This window comes from Poecilia reticulata, linkage group LG11 (assembly GCF_000633615.1).
Source record: "Poecilia reticulata strain Guanapo linkage group LG11, Guppy_female_1.0+MT, whole genome shotgun sequence".
Lineage (NCBI taxonomy): Eukaryota > Metazoa > Chordata > Actinopteri > Cyprinodontiformes > Poeciliidae > Poecilia > Poecilia reticulata.
Window position 1 is genome coordinate 14,745,556 of NC_024341.1, and position 14,976 is coordinate 14,760,531.

The window sequence follows — 14,976 nt, forward strand, 5'->3', positions numbered from 1 at the left end:
TTGAGATCTATGAGGGAGACTGACGTTCCCAAAGAGTTGCATATGGGTTCTTATGAATCCCACTGTTGCAAAGCTGCATTTCCATAAGGCAAGATGTCAATAATGTTACCAACCTGTGGAAGCTGCTGCTATTCGGTCATATTTCCTGTGATGCAGGACTGTCAATTTTTTAATAAAAAAAAAAAAATCTAATAATTTATGTTTTTACTTCAGAATTCTTTTTATTATTCTTCACAACCTGTGGTAAAACAATGTATTAAAAGAAGCTTAAAAACGGACGACCTTCAATTTGAGTTCATTTGTTCAATGGAGAAAAAAAAAGACTTTTAAACAAAGGTTGATGCTTCAGTTAGTGTCTCTGCCACAAATTTATAGTTGAAGCATTTTGCGTTGCTCATACTTTGTCATATTGATCAGTGAGTCAATTTTTTTTTTTTAGTAATTCATGACTTCTTGTGTGCTGCGAGGTATTTATTAGGGTAAACGAGAAGATGAGTACTGTAGAAGTGTTTATTTTCATAAGTCAGGAAAAGGCCACTTTTCCTGACTTATGGAAAAGTCAGGATAAGTCAGGAATGTGTTTTCACACATTTCACAAGAAACACATTTTCTTGTGACAACACAAGAAAATGTGTTGTCACATTTTCTTGACAACACACATTCTCAAGAAAATGTGTGTTGTAATTAAAACCAAAAATAAATTCCAAGCATTGTGCGCAAAGCAAATGCAAAATGGCTTTTTGTGCATAAGGGTAAAACATTTTTTAAGAAAGCTTTAAGTGTGAATGGTTTTAAACAGTGTTTCTCTGAGATTTTGTATAAGGGTTTGTGCTTGTGTGGTCCTTCTCTCAACCCGTTTGCCTTATTTTGATGTTGGTCTCTTCAGAAGGTGATCAAAGCTGGGCTCTACGTGACTCTGTGCCCCCTCTACCAATCAGGGACATCGGAGGAATGCAAAGCTACATGGAAACATGTGAGCTCATCTTTAATAGTAGTAAACGTCTCCAAGAGTCATTCAAACACACATTTCTTCTGGGGTATAAGCAGAAATGTACAAATGTGAAAAATTAAGAGGGTATAATGTTATTGTCTCTCCTTCAACACTCATGGTTTTAGTAGTGTTTCAGCAGGTCTTACTCATCTGTTTTAGGCCTCATTGCCTTTTAAGCAACATTTCTATGAAAGATTTTTGGCTTTATTCCTTGATAAACACATGTATATGTGCAGCTGTGCAATTTATTTGGGGCTTTTGGATGAAGTATATGTGGTTTTGGTGAACTTTTCTATTTTTTGCACATTTTGCTTGCATAGTTTTCTTCTCCTTTTGGAAAAGGCATGTTCGACTCTAGAAACAGCTCTGCTTTAAAAATAAAACTAAAACCTGCTCAGCTGTTGTAAAACCATGATCCATCTCCAGGTCGTGTATTTTTTGTTTTTTTTAAGTACCTCAGTCAAAAATGCTCTGGAGACTCAAATGATTGGCTAAAAACAGCAGCGTGGGAGACAGCTATTCATTCTTTATTTGAGGTGCGTGGAGGCAGCCGCTTTCCAGGCGAAATGCAAATGTGCTTCCTGATGGTATCATGAAAGCCTGGACTGTTTATAAAAAGGCCATCTATTTTCATAAACTTTCATTTTGGATGTAGAAAAGCTCTGCCAGGGAATGAGATGGCTTGTTGCTATGTTCTTGTTCATTCACTTCAGCTTATCAGTGGATTTTACGAAGCGTTAATCAGTTTTTAATTTGAGGTTTATGGGGATTGAATTAGTTTTTAATGTATTCCTTTAGGCTAAGGGGTCATATTCTTATTAGCATTATTGTGAGCGTAGTATGACCTTAATATTTATGAAAAATTTAATGATTACAACAGGGCTCATACAGTGTGTAGTTAGTACTGTGAAAATCTAGACTATTAATATTGCGGTATCTGAAAGTTTTTAGAAGTTCTGCAATTTATTGATAGATTAGTTGTGTGATTTCTGGCACTCTTGAATGCAGTAGGTACATCATTGTAGTTCTGCACCTTTCCAATAGTATCTTTTCTCTTTTTTTTGTTTTAAATGTTATTTTTTAAATCATTTTTGCTTTTTGCCTAATTACTGGGCATGAAGTACTTGCCACTGAAGTGAAATTGTACTCCATAAATCACACTTGAAAAAAATATTAAATAACTACTACTGAAATGACCTTTGTTCTTTGTAACTGTAGTGAAAAATCAACTATCTCAATCATGAAAAAAGGCATATTATTGCTTTATTAAAATGGTGTTTTTCTGCAATACGGGAAGTTATGTTTTAGAGCCAGTCTTAAGTATCAAACAAAAATAAATTCCACTCATCCTGTTTGTTGTGTTTTCCACTTAGATGAGTGTAAGCATATAGGTTTTAGGTCAATTAAATACATCTTTTACTGTGTTTTTTCAGTTTTTTATTTATCCTCCACCAGAACAAAACATTTTCTGTTACACATAGGGTTTATTTTTTATTTTATCAATGTTAACTTTATTTATTGACCAATGAACTACACGGTGAAGATAGTAAAAATAATTGGTAACACTTTATTTGATGGGGGTGAATAAGACTGTCATGACACTTTTATGTTCATGACATAACATATGTCATGAACATGAATAAGCCTTCATGAATATTTATGACTATTGTCATAAAGTGTCATTTGATAAATTATGACACTTTTAATACAAAGTTGACATTATTCAAAATGTCTTTGTTATGACAACTTGACATTAACCAAGAAATCATTGCTGTTTAAACTTTAGCTTTAACAACATAAAGCTACCCAATTTTTAAAGTGCAATTTAAAGTGCTGATATAACAAATTTATATATATCATAGAGCTTTTAAATCCATGGGTATGTTGCCAGTTTGCTAGGTCTCCACCTTTTTGAATTGTTCTCCAGCTGCCTTGTGTTCGCCTCCCTTTTTTTCTTTTTTCTTTTTACTGGTGTCTTAATTTTAATCATGGAAATAATGTTAAAACAGCTAGATTTTATTTATTTATGTCATTTCTGTGTGTGTGTGTGAATGGATGAAAGACTGAATATAGCGTGAAACACTTCGAAGTCACCTGGACTAGATAAAGCGCTGTACAAGTACAGACCATTTACCATTCATAATCAACCTCTTAGTTAAGTCAGCAGTGAATATTTTCATCTCTTCATGTTCTAACAGTGCAGTCAGAGCAGTCCAAGAGCTTCAGGGTATTTTCCTCTTGATTGTCTCCCGCTGCAAAGGGCCTAAAAGACAGAAACTATAGAGCTGCTTTCACAGTAAACATCTGCAACTTTCTCCCTTGACAGACAGTAAGTCTCTCATGATGTCTCAATCCTGTTCTTGCTGACAAAATACATTTACGTCTTAATCTGTCTCTCAAGACTAGTCCACCTTACTTTGGTCGAGTTGTGTCAGCACTTCATTGATTATTCAGCTGTAAAGCTCGTGGTTCTATGTGGTTGAAGTGGTGTTTCAGTGCATATACCGTTTCACTGTTAGTGGGTACATGTCTGCAATTTTTAGCTGGAAAAAACTTCCAACAGGTACACTGAAGCCTGTTTAGGCAGCTTTTGTGAGCACTATACTTTGACCTGCAGGGACAGTGTCGAGAGCAAATGAGTGAGTTGCATAACGCAGGTCATGTTTCTTTCAGTGTCACATTGTATAGGTGCCTCTCCCTCTCTCTTTTCTGCTCCCATAGTTTTACACAGTCACATTCAGTTCAGTTGCACAGACTGCAATAAAACCTAAAACAATCATCCTGATTATTTTACACTGTTCAGAGATATAAAATACTCATTGGTTGTTGCGTCGGATCTTTACGAGTTAATGCTTTCTAAAATCAGTTGAGATTGTAAATCTCAATAGAATTCAGCCGTTTGCAGTAGCAACAATACAGTCTAGACTCCCTCTTTTACCTCTGTGCTTCACTTTTTCCTTGAAAAGCAGCTGTTAAGAAATGCATTGAAAAGGATTGTATGCTTTTTTTTCTGGCTCTATCTGTGCAACTATTTCTAGATTACATAATTTATATTGCAGCCTTGAGACGATTTTCTTCTATTGCGTACATTTTTCAACTTTTCTACTATAAAATGAATGAACTGTCTTTTCCATTCAAAAAAGTACAAATCAGATACATAAGATGTCTAGTTAAGGAGCGTGGAGAGTCCTCCATGCTCCCTGGGGTTCAGAACGTCTGGAATATTCTTGCTCCAAGGCAATGACGGCAACGACTGCTTCATCACACATCCCCTGATGTTAGAACAGCGTGATAAAATCAGTTACATGTAGGGCTGCATGATTTTAGAAAGAAAAAAACCCCAACAAAATAACATTGTCAGATTCCGTGAATACAATTTAATTTAAGACCACACGTTCCGATCTCATCTTCCTTCTATCATAATGATCACAGCCAGAGTTGCGAATTATATTGAACCACAGTCCTCTCTACAATGCCAGTGTTTGATGAAATGTAATTTTAGTGACTAGAATGCTGAAATTTGTCACAGTTGGGGGCATTTTGTATTTGAAAAGGAAGTAACGCAAAATGTGGGATTGTCACAGTCAATATATGATAAACAATAATATTGCTCCTTAGCATCACATTCACTATCACATTAACTCTTTGTTTCTAAGGGTTGTACTCATTGGTCAACTGTAGAATATCACAGTCACATTCTTTTGAATTGATGTTGATACAACATCAATTCATTTTACGTGGCAGTTACAATTATGCTTGATTTTTGCATCTGTAATGTTAAAAATATTGAAATGTTAGAAGTACAGATTGAAATATGTAGAACTAACTCTTTAGCAGGACAATATAAATTAAATATGTTTTCTTCAGGTGGAGCTTCAGCCGTCATGGAGCAGATTAGCCACAAGCTAGAAATGAGTCAGTCTGACTTTTCTATTTAATACGTATTTTCAGTTATATTTTAGGTTTGACCTTCCTAATCACATTTTTAAAAACATTTCTGTACTTTTAACACATACAGTGTGAACTCATTTGTGCAAACCTTTATTCTTTAGAGTTTAACAGTTAAACCCAACAAAAAGGAAAACATAAAAGAGAAAATGTGCTGTAGGTTTTGGTGATATTTTTTTCATCCTACTGAGAATGAATGGATTAAAATATTATCTTTATTTTTTGAATCGAAGCATATGATTTGTGCTGAACTCAAAACAATTAGCACATTTTACAACATGTTGACCTTTGGTGTGTTTGCACGCAAAAAAAATTTAGTTTTCAGTTTAAATGCACGGACATTTTGACTTTTAAATATTCTGGGGTTTTGTCTGAAAAACCTCAACATTTATTGTTCTGTGACGGAATACATTTTAAAATGACAAGTTGTCATACCTTCATTTCTTGTCCATAACCTGTATCTCAATCGTATTCCAACTCTCTTGTGGCCCAAGTTTAACCTGCTTCTTGTCTGTAGTTGTAGTAACATCTCTCTAAAAATAACAAGTATCACAAATGCCCTTGTCCATACACTTCTAGGGTTATAAGTTTAAATTGGTCTTCTCAAGCATAACCTTACAAGAACACCTAGACAGGAACACAAACATGACAGTTTCACCCATGGCTCTGTTTTTTTTTTTTTTTTTTCGTTTTTCACAGCTTTGCCTGTCAGCCTCTCTGAATGCGTATGCGCAGGTGGGTTCATGCAGGTGTGTCTGTTCCTGTGTGAGACAGAGGAGGGACAACAGGCTGGAAAGCAACAGTATGGCTGGCCAAAAGGGGCTGTGCACAGACATACAGAGAGCAGACTGTCAGGAGTATTGAGTTCATCACACAATGACAGGGAACTCAGTCTGAGCCCAGTAAGTGGAAGCTGTCTTTTCACAATATTTAGGCCAATGTTTTCCATGAAGCAGACTGACAGGGTTAAACCAGGTGAAAGCTCTGCTCTGTATTGATTTGACCCCTCAACTCCAGCCAGGATGGATATTGATTTCTGACAAGATACAGGTTAACGGAGGATATCATCACAGTGAGCCATAAAAAAGGGAGGAAAAAAAAAATCTCACAGTTATAACATATTGATGTAAAGGGATTTTTAGTTTTTACTGCTTTTTTTTGTCTTTCTCCAAGTAAAATTCTAAGATGGATAATATTTATAAAACATCTTTCACACAAATAGAAAATGGGGAGCCTTTTGCAAATGCTTTGTACTTAATGTCGTTGAGTTATTTCATAGTTTCTGTGGCACTATGCCAATTAATCTCTATAAAACAGCCTGCCAGGCCAATGAAAACACAGTGCAAACCAGATTATATTGCTGCTACTCTTGCTGTCACTCAGAATTACCCAAAAACTTCACTCAAACAAATCTGAAAATAGCGTGCTGTGTTGTGCCAGCGTGGTGCTGAAATCTGACCCTCATGCAGAATCTGTCTGTCTGCACTCTCAGTGTAATACTGTGCAGCAGTAAGCCAAAGTGGAACAGAGGAGACAGTTCTTAACATGACCCAGCAGGTTACTATAAAAGTGTATGAATATATTTAAAGTGTCTGCAAAAATTCTGAAAATATATATGCTAAATGAATTAACCCGAGTTCAACAAGACAATAGTGGCAGGGTTAAAGCAGGTAAGCAATCAGGCTCTCTTTCCACAGGACATGCAGGTTTCTGTTGTTAGTGTCACGAATGGTCGTTTTGTTTGTCATTACTGAAGCTGGATTTTTACTACACATGACTTCAAAGTTCCAATTTTTTGTTTGAAATTCTTGTGTTGTGAATTTGTTTTTTTGTCTTTGCATGCATGACTCAACAAACTACAAGGCCATGGGCCTTCCAAGTGTTTATGTGACACGCAAAGGTTGCTTGTAAAAGTTTGCTTCAACTTGTGGTGTGACCCGTTTGGGCTCAGACGTTCCATCTTACTTTCACTTACATGTTTTTGAAGTGCTTTTATTGTGCAAAGTGCCAGGGCAACCAGAGTTTTCTTAGACTGTATAATTGATAGAATTGCTCATTCCAGCCACCTGTTGATACACCCTGCTGGTCAGCTGCCTGAAAGGAGGCTCCAACACTTTCACCCTGCTTGCAAGAAAAACAATTATAGCCGTTTGGTAGGTGCAAGCTCATGCAAGTCATAATTTTGCAGAATTGCAAACCCTCACTGTTTTCATGTAATGTACTTTTGAAACTACACTTGGAGCGCCAACAGTACAGAGCTGTGCTCTACCCAAGCAGACTGATATATCAGCTAATATCAACTTGCTGTACCTTCAGTGTTTCTCTAAGAACAGAAGAGCAAAAACCTGAACTTTTCTGTGCAATATGCGTGTTTTACTTGAAAACTACTATGAAATTTAATAGGTTTTATTCCATGTTTTTGTGTAAGAAAAACATAAAACCATAAAAAAATAAGAATCAAATGTTATAGATTTAGTGGACTCACAGTAATTCATAATGCTTACATTGGTAGTAAGCAAGAATGTGTTAGCTAATTTTGTCACCAAATGGAACAGCCAATATAAATTTAGACTTGAAAAAAAAAAAAAGGATTGTTCAAAGAAGAAACAGTTAGCTGAAATCGTTTTGTTTTTGTATTGTGTTGCTTGAAATGGATATGTACTCTGTAGTTTAGAGTGGGAGTTGGCAGTTGAATTCTCAGTCACCATTAATGTAGGACATTGTGGATTGATGTGTGAGAGTAAATGCAAATCTGTAGTAAAAAAAAAGAAAAGTGAATGAGTTTGAAGTGCACTGCTTTCATGATTTGAGTATTCAATGTTCAGCTGTATTATGTGAACGGAGATGAGTTTGCTTAGGTGCGTCAAGTGCTTTTATCTGTACACATGCATAACATTACACACGTTGCATGCAGGATGTAGAGTTAAACTTACACAATGGGTAATACATGCCATCACATCGTTTTGCATGCAGTTTCTATGCATCTGCTTTTTAGGTTTTGGAGGTTGAGTTCTCAGCAAAATAGGAGGCAGGCAGGCCCGGCATCAGCAGGGGGAATATGACGGTGTGATTAATATGCGTCGAAGATTGTGTTGATTGAACTGTTTGAAAAAATTGCCTGTGCAACAGTTGAAGAGGCATCAGTGTTGGACTTCATCTTGACACCTTTAGTCCAGAGGTACAGCATGTAATTAAAGTGTCATTTGTCTTCTGTCTGTCATCAATCAGTGTTTGGATGGCTGTTTTCTTATGAAAAAGAGTGAAAATTCAGATTTTTCTGTTTTGAGAGGACAGTATACTGTAAACATGTAACCAAATTTGCATGTAGTCCAGCATTGAAGGGCTGCTCTCCTGTATGTTTTAGATGTTTCCCTGGTTTCTCACGTTTAATTTAAACTTTTCAATTCTTGGCCTCTGCAGAGCTTGATCACAGGCTGAAGAGGTAACTTATTTATTTGACGCAGGTACTTATATAAAACGTAGAGTAAGTAGGTCCCCGAGAACTGGAGATGAACTCTTCTGATTGAGTCAAATATCCTCCCTCCACCTTTTTGCAACACTGTGAGGAATTTTGCAAATGTGCTCACTTATTTCCATAGAAACACCAAGATCTGCTGGGAAATTAGAGATGTTTAGTTAAAGTGAGCCACGCTCATGAAACATGCCCAAATGAACCTTAATAGCTATGTTTTTGGGGGATAAAAGGAGGACACAAGCCTCAAACCGGTGTCTCATGTGGGTAAACAAAGCCTGGTTGCCATGCTGATGGGGCGTCAGTGTATAAATAGCTTGGGTGTTGTTCTGAATACTCCTCAGAGAGGGCAAGAGAGCAACAGAAAAATGGAATACCAGTGACAGAGATAGTGTAGGACACGGCAAACAGATTTTTACAAAGGTCAGGGGCTTTTAAAAAGATTGAAAAAACAAAGCGTGGGATAAGTTTTAGAAATGAATATGCAGATTTGTTTCCATTATGTTTCTTATTTAATGGTCTTGACAAACTTTTTCACCTTAGCTCATTTAGCTTTGCGATATGCAATTATAAAGTTTGAGGTTGTTTTGAGAAGAATTTTGTGCGCATTTGTTTGAAGGTTAAACTGATAATTACACTGGATGCAAATAAAGGTGCAAAAGGTACAAAACGCTGCAGCATAGTGAAACACTCTGCCTTGCTAAAATATTTAAACATCCTAAACTAAACATTTTGACTTTTTTGTTACATTTGAAACAGATTCTTGATCTGTCACATACAATCCCAGTGAGTTACATTGAAGTAACAACACAAAATGTGAAAACATTTTAATCATAAGGATACTTTCTTGTAACACATTAGTAGATTTTGAAAACATTTGGTAAACTGGGCCAATGAAGTTGAAAGATGTGCTGATGTTTGTTTTTTTTTTCTGCAGGGAATGTTGACTGTGGCTGCGGACAGACAAAACTGAAAGGACATCGAGACACCTGGGAAGCTTCTCCTCCACTCCTGGAAAGACTCAGTCCTCGCGTCAGTCAAAGTAAAGCTCTGGATGGTTGTCGGCTCCCAGCTGAGCAGGACGCTCCACCTTCTCCGCCCACGTAGCTCTGACTCCTCTGCTCAGGTAAGAGTCAAGTGAGGCGAGATCTTGCAAATAGATTTGTCAAATTATTAGCTGCTGTGTTTATCTGTGGCATGTTTCGTGAGTAACAGTTTTGTCATTTGTTGCTTGAGAATGATCTCTGACATATGGCCCTCTTTAGGAAGACGTGCTGATGTTGGGAAGTTAGCCGGGTAATAAATCTGTCAGTTATGCAGAAGCTGTCAAGGGACTGATCTTAAGTGGGCAGGGGAGTGGAATATTTTTCTGCCAGGCCATTTTGTAGCCATGGTAACCAGAAGCCTTTGGCTTTAAATTTTCTTTTGATTGATTCGAATAAGAAGGAGTAAAAGCAGTAGTTTCAGTTTGTGGCCGACTAAGTGCCTTTAAGTGTTTTTTTGTAGTCATTGAAAGGCGACTATGGATTGTTTTAAATGAGTGTTATCCCTTTTGGCAGGAAAATGACGTTTTTATTCCCTATGTTCATTACTATGAGAACCATATTTCTTGGCTTAATTTCTGAGCAGAATAGTTTTTAAGACTGAGAAACAGATGAGCTTGCCTTTTATCCTAATGTGGTTAAAAAGTGAAAGGTGAAACACCATCTACATAAAGAAGTTGATTGACGTTTAAATGTGGATGAAACACTGTTTATAGGTTGAAATGTTTGGGCTAAATTTAGACGGGACACATGGCTACAAAGGCAAATGTGCAACATTTTCTGTCTCGCCTTAATTTGGACAATCACTGTCTGACTGGAAATATCTATAAAAAGATGTTTGAATGCTTATCTTTAGCCAAATTCTCTGTTTGCTACTTTTTATTGGTTTATGTAACTCCCTTCTGTTTTCCTAATTTTTGTGTCATCTTTGCTGTACCTATTGCAAACTCTCTTCTCAGTTCTCTGCCCTTTTTAACCTGTTGGATATTGATGCGCACACTCTTTTATGCTAATAGATTAAATAAAAGGGGTTACTTAGCGCGGAAAGTCAGTGAAGCAATTTCTACTTTTTCTATCCTCTTATTGCCTTGCTGTTTTTATGGAGGAGGTGAATAAGTTCAATGGTTAAGGTCCTAGAATTTATCCCCATTTCATTCCCTTACAGTGGAGGGTAATTATCTCAAAACTGACACACACAATGCACAAGACAATGCAAGTGTTTGTCCATGTCACATCCATGTTAAAAACGTGGAAAGAAAACATGGTTATGCTTACCTTTTTGATAGTTGGAGTAAAAACTCTGCATGACTTATAAATTATGATGTTAATGAAGGAGCTTTCAGTTTCCCCCAAAGATTGATACGTGGGTGCAACTGCCTAAATCCGTGCACACACACACTGCGGTCACACACTGCGGTCTTCACAGGGAAATGTCTGTCTGTTCTACATTGATGCACCTAATATTTTTCACATGTCAGGACATGTCTGTGTCCATTGTGTCTGAGAAGAACTCTGCTCAGTCTAAGTTTGACTTCCAAAAAAGCAGGGTTAAAAGTATATGCTAAAAGGTAGCCCCACTTCTGAGAGCATTCATGCACAGCACTGATCGTGACAGTAACATATGTATAGGCATTATTTATTTCAACTTATTAATATAAGTCGAATATATATTCATATGTTCAACTTTAACAACCAAATATTAAATTTTATGCCTTTTTTGTTTATAAGCCACCAGTGATATATAAGGATGCTCCCAAACGGCATCAGTAAGCTTAGCTGTAAGCCACTTCGGCGTGCCGGGGGACTTGCTTCATAATTCTACAAATATGTTTTGAAGTACAGACTAATTAATTTATTAAAATATTTGCAGAAATGCAAAAAAGGAGATGAGAAGTAATAGGACAAATCTGCATACAGAGAGCATAAGCGGAAATGTTAGATGCCGATAAGATGAAGGCGAAGATAAAGCAAAAATTTTGTAAGGTGAGCCTCAGTGATACTTACCCCTCACACTCTTTCTTCAGCAATTATCTCTGTTGGGTGCAAATTAGACATTTTTCTCCCTGATGATTTGTTCTTTTTGCTGGCTTTTTATTCAGTTGACAGTCGCTTTTCTCTAAGCAGAAAACCCATTAGAAATGAGCTGATGCAGGGATGACAGTCTAAAAGCTCAGACAGTGACACTTGGGCGGGACATCAGAGTCATCAGTTCGTGGCTTTGAGAGCAGTTTGCCCAGTTTACATCAAGCCGAAAACATCAAGCCAGAACTGTAATCTGAAGCTTAAATCTATTGAAAGGAATTGCTATTTTATTTGTTGATCAGTATGATTTGCCCGCTAAGAAATTATACAGCATGAAAGGAGCGTTTTTTTTTGTGCTTTTAAAATGCAGGTACCGTCCAGTTTGATACCAAATCTGAACACCGCCTGTGTAGACACAGATGGAGCAGTGGAGCTGCTGCCACTTCAGACATGCTGCTCACACTATGCTCAAAAACACGCACCTTGCAGTGAGCAATCTGCTGCAAAGTAACAGAAAAATCCAACCAGAACTACTCAAAATATCTGTGCAAATGTAGGAGATGTGGTCTCTCGAGTTGTGCTTTTGTACTCCAGAGCAGTTTTATGTTCTGATGTCTGTTGTGTTTTTCAGAAGGAAAATCCCCCAATCCACCAACACTGGTCACATTTATTGGCGTACAACTTTTAGGAAATAATTTTCAACTTAACCTGCACTTGAAAGCTTCAGGATAATTTCAACACACACCCTTTGAGAGCAACCTAAACTGACAAAGAAGGGAGTATATTTGGGGAAAAAAAGGAATGCTAGTCATTTGTTAGTGCCTATGAAACTGCTACGATCCAATGAGGACTCATTAAAATGTGCTTACCTAACATTTTACAAGACTTAATATTTCCCCTTTAATTTAGTACCTGTTAGTTTTATAAACACTAATGGGCGGATTAGTGGGTCAAATTGTTTGATATTTTCAGTTCTGAACTAGGTCTGTGCTCAGTTATGAAAAGGGTTCAACCCTCAACATGCCTCTCTTACCTGGTCAAGAAGAGTTTTCCAGTTGAGATGTCAGATGATTGGTGTTTTGCCAAATGTCATAAATTACATCATATTTACCTCATAAAGAAAGACTCAAAATTCAAAGATGATATCACTGAAATAGACAGCCATGGTAATGCATTATAATCTCATTTGCAGTGTTTATTAAAATCTCTTATAAAGATTTATTTATGCAAAAAATATTATCATGAACAAATGGCATTACTATGATTCAAACAAAATTAAAGTTTTTTTTTCTTTAAAACACAATACATTGTTCTTTTTCCTTATTTACGTGATTCCAACCCCCCCCTTTTTTTCATTAATGTAATTTATCACACCATGTATTTTCTACTTTGATATTAAATACATTATAAAAAAGTTTTTTTTTGAGGGTGTATTGAACCAATGCCTAATTTTATTCCAGTTGTGCCAAGTAAAATAAAGATCAAGCATGAAATCAAAGCAACTGTTAATTCACAAACATTGAAAAATAAACAGCATTTGTTTATTTCTATACAAATTATAGACCTTGACAACAGGTTAAATAATTTATACATATTTAAAAAAATTAGAAATCTGTGTCTCCTCTCCTTGTTGTTAATTCCAGGTTGTGTCTGTCTCCCCAGTCTACTTAGATGTGACTGCACAGCTCAGATCAAACATAAAGATATGCACACTGTTTACTGAAAGCATCCCAGTGACACTTTTAACCTTCACTGGCTGTAAATTTAAATTCAGATGTTAAAATTTCTTCCTGACAGCTTGTTTGCAAAAAAAACAAAACAAAAAAAAACTCTGCATGGCTTTGATTTCTTTATCAGTGATTAGGATGCAAGAGATCATTTTTATGCCAAGAGGAAGAGTAAACCTTGCAGGGAAATCCTGACAGTGCTTTACAAATTCAATTAACTCTCAGGGATAGATTTTTTTTTTCATTTGTTACTGAAATATCCTCTCATCCGTTTCAATGTAGCCTGCAGTGGTGGCTCACTGTGATGCCAAAGATGTCAAATTACTAATTAACTGAGAGCAGCTTTCATCTAAAAACGCATCTCTGATGCCTTCACGTATTCACCAATCCTGGGTTGTTTAGTTCATAGATAAATGTTCATTATTCCAGTTTTTATTGGCATGACGAGTATTTGAGTCATTGATTAAAACGAAACCAGTTAAATTTGTAATTTAGCAAGTTTATTGCTAGGAGTATTTTAAGAAAGCACTGGTTATACAACATATATCACCAAATAATTAACTTAAAGTCTTGTACTTAATACATTTTATTGCTTCTTCAGAGGGTCTAATTACATTTGGGACACATTGCTGCGTGGAGGGTTTAAAACAATTGGGGTAAATAGTCTCAGTGTGGGAGAGCGTGGAGTTTCCCTTCTCTGTTTTCTTGTAATAGCTTTGCTTGGCTTTATTTGATCTGGGCCTCTGCTCTCTCGTAGTAGGATTGAACTGTGTTTGGAGGGCAAGAAGGGAAACACACACATTCATTTACACATGATGCCGAGACAAATGAAAGTGGAATTACAGACAGAGAGAAAGAGAGAGGAAAAAGAAGAGGGCATCTAATATTACGAGTTTGGTTGAAAGGTGGTAAAAATAAAAGAAGCGTCTATTGACCTTCTTCTTCTTTTGAACTAGTGTGCTACCGTACTCCTCTGTCTTGCAAGTGTACATTTGCTTTTAGCTAAAATATCACTGTTAATAGGGATATTGGTTTAGATACTTTCAATCGGCCAAAGATAAAGTCTACCATTTCCAAAATGTTACTCTATCAAAGGGTGCAAGAGTACCTGCCAGGAGAGGAAAAAAAGCACAGACATATATTACTTTTATCCAAGAAACCCCTTCAGATTCACTTCAGTTTCCAAGAGATCAAGAAACATAAGTACTTTGGCTCAACCTAAGGATGAGCCAAAGTAGAATTTGAAATTTCATTTTCCAATATCCATGTTTTATAAAGCTTTGACCTGAATATTTTGCCGACTCAGAGAATTGACTATTTTAAACTGTCTTCAGCATCTTATAAAACAATAATTAGCACAGCTAGCATGATTAGCATTATCAAAACACCCATTCCCAGGTGTGGTCTCGGGAAAATGTAGAACTGAACTCACAGATTTTCAAAAGGCTGCCAACATTTTTAAACCCAAGACTTCCAATGAGCGACAGAGGTTAAAGGAATGTTGTTAGGATCATGGAAACATTGTCTGTCTGGAAAGTGTCATGTCGGTTTTAAGGTTGCGAACCCACATGCAAGAACACAGTCAGACAGAGCGAGTCAGAAACAATAATKTTTATTGAAGGATCAGGGAGCTGGTGGCGAAGCCGAATCGGCGGACCGGTTCTTCTACTGCCAACGGGAAAAAGCAGGGTTAGCGAGAACTCAGCGGAGTTTCTCCAGGAAATGACTGAGGTGAGCTTACTTGGCGTGGAGGTATTAGGGGCGAAGCGGAGC

General features: G+C 36.8%; 1 protein-coding gene across 4 annotated transcripts in view; it reads left to right on the top strand.

Annotated features, from left to right (window-relative positions):
* Positions 1–14,976, top strand: part of atxn1a (ataxin 1a) — a 113,817-nt gene that overhangs the window by 20,648 nt on the left and 78,193 nt on the right. For all 4 annotated transcript variants that reach the window (XM_017307536.1, XM_008422051.2, XM_008422055.2 and 1 more), the window contains exon 2: positions 9,349–9,537. The gene's annotated coding sequence lies outside the window, so the exon portion shown is untranslated. The remainder of the gene's footprint in view (positions 1–9,348; positions 9,538–14,976) is intronic.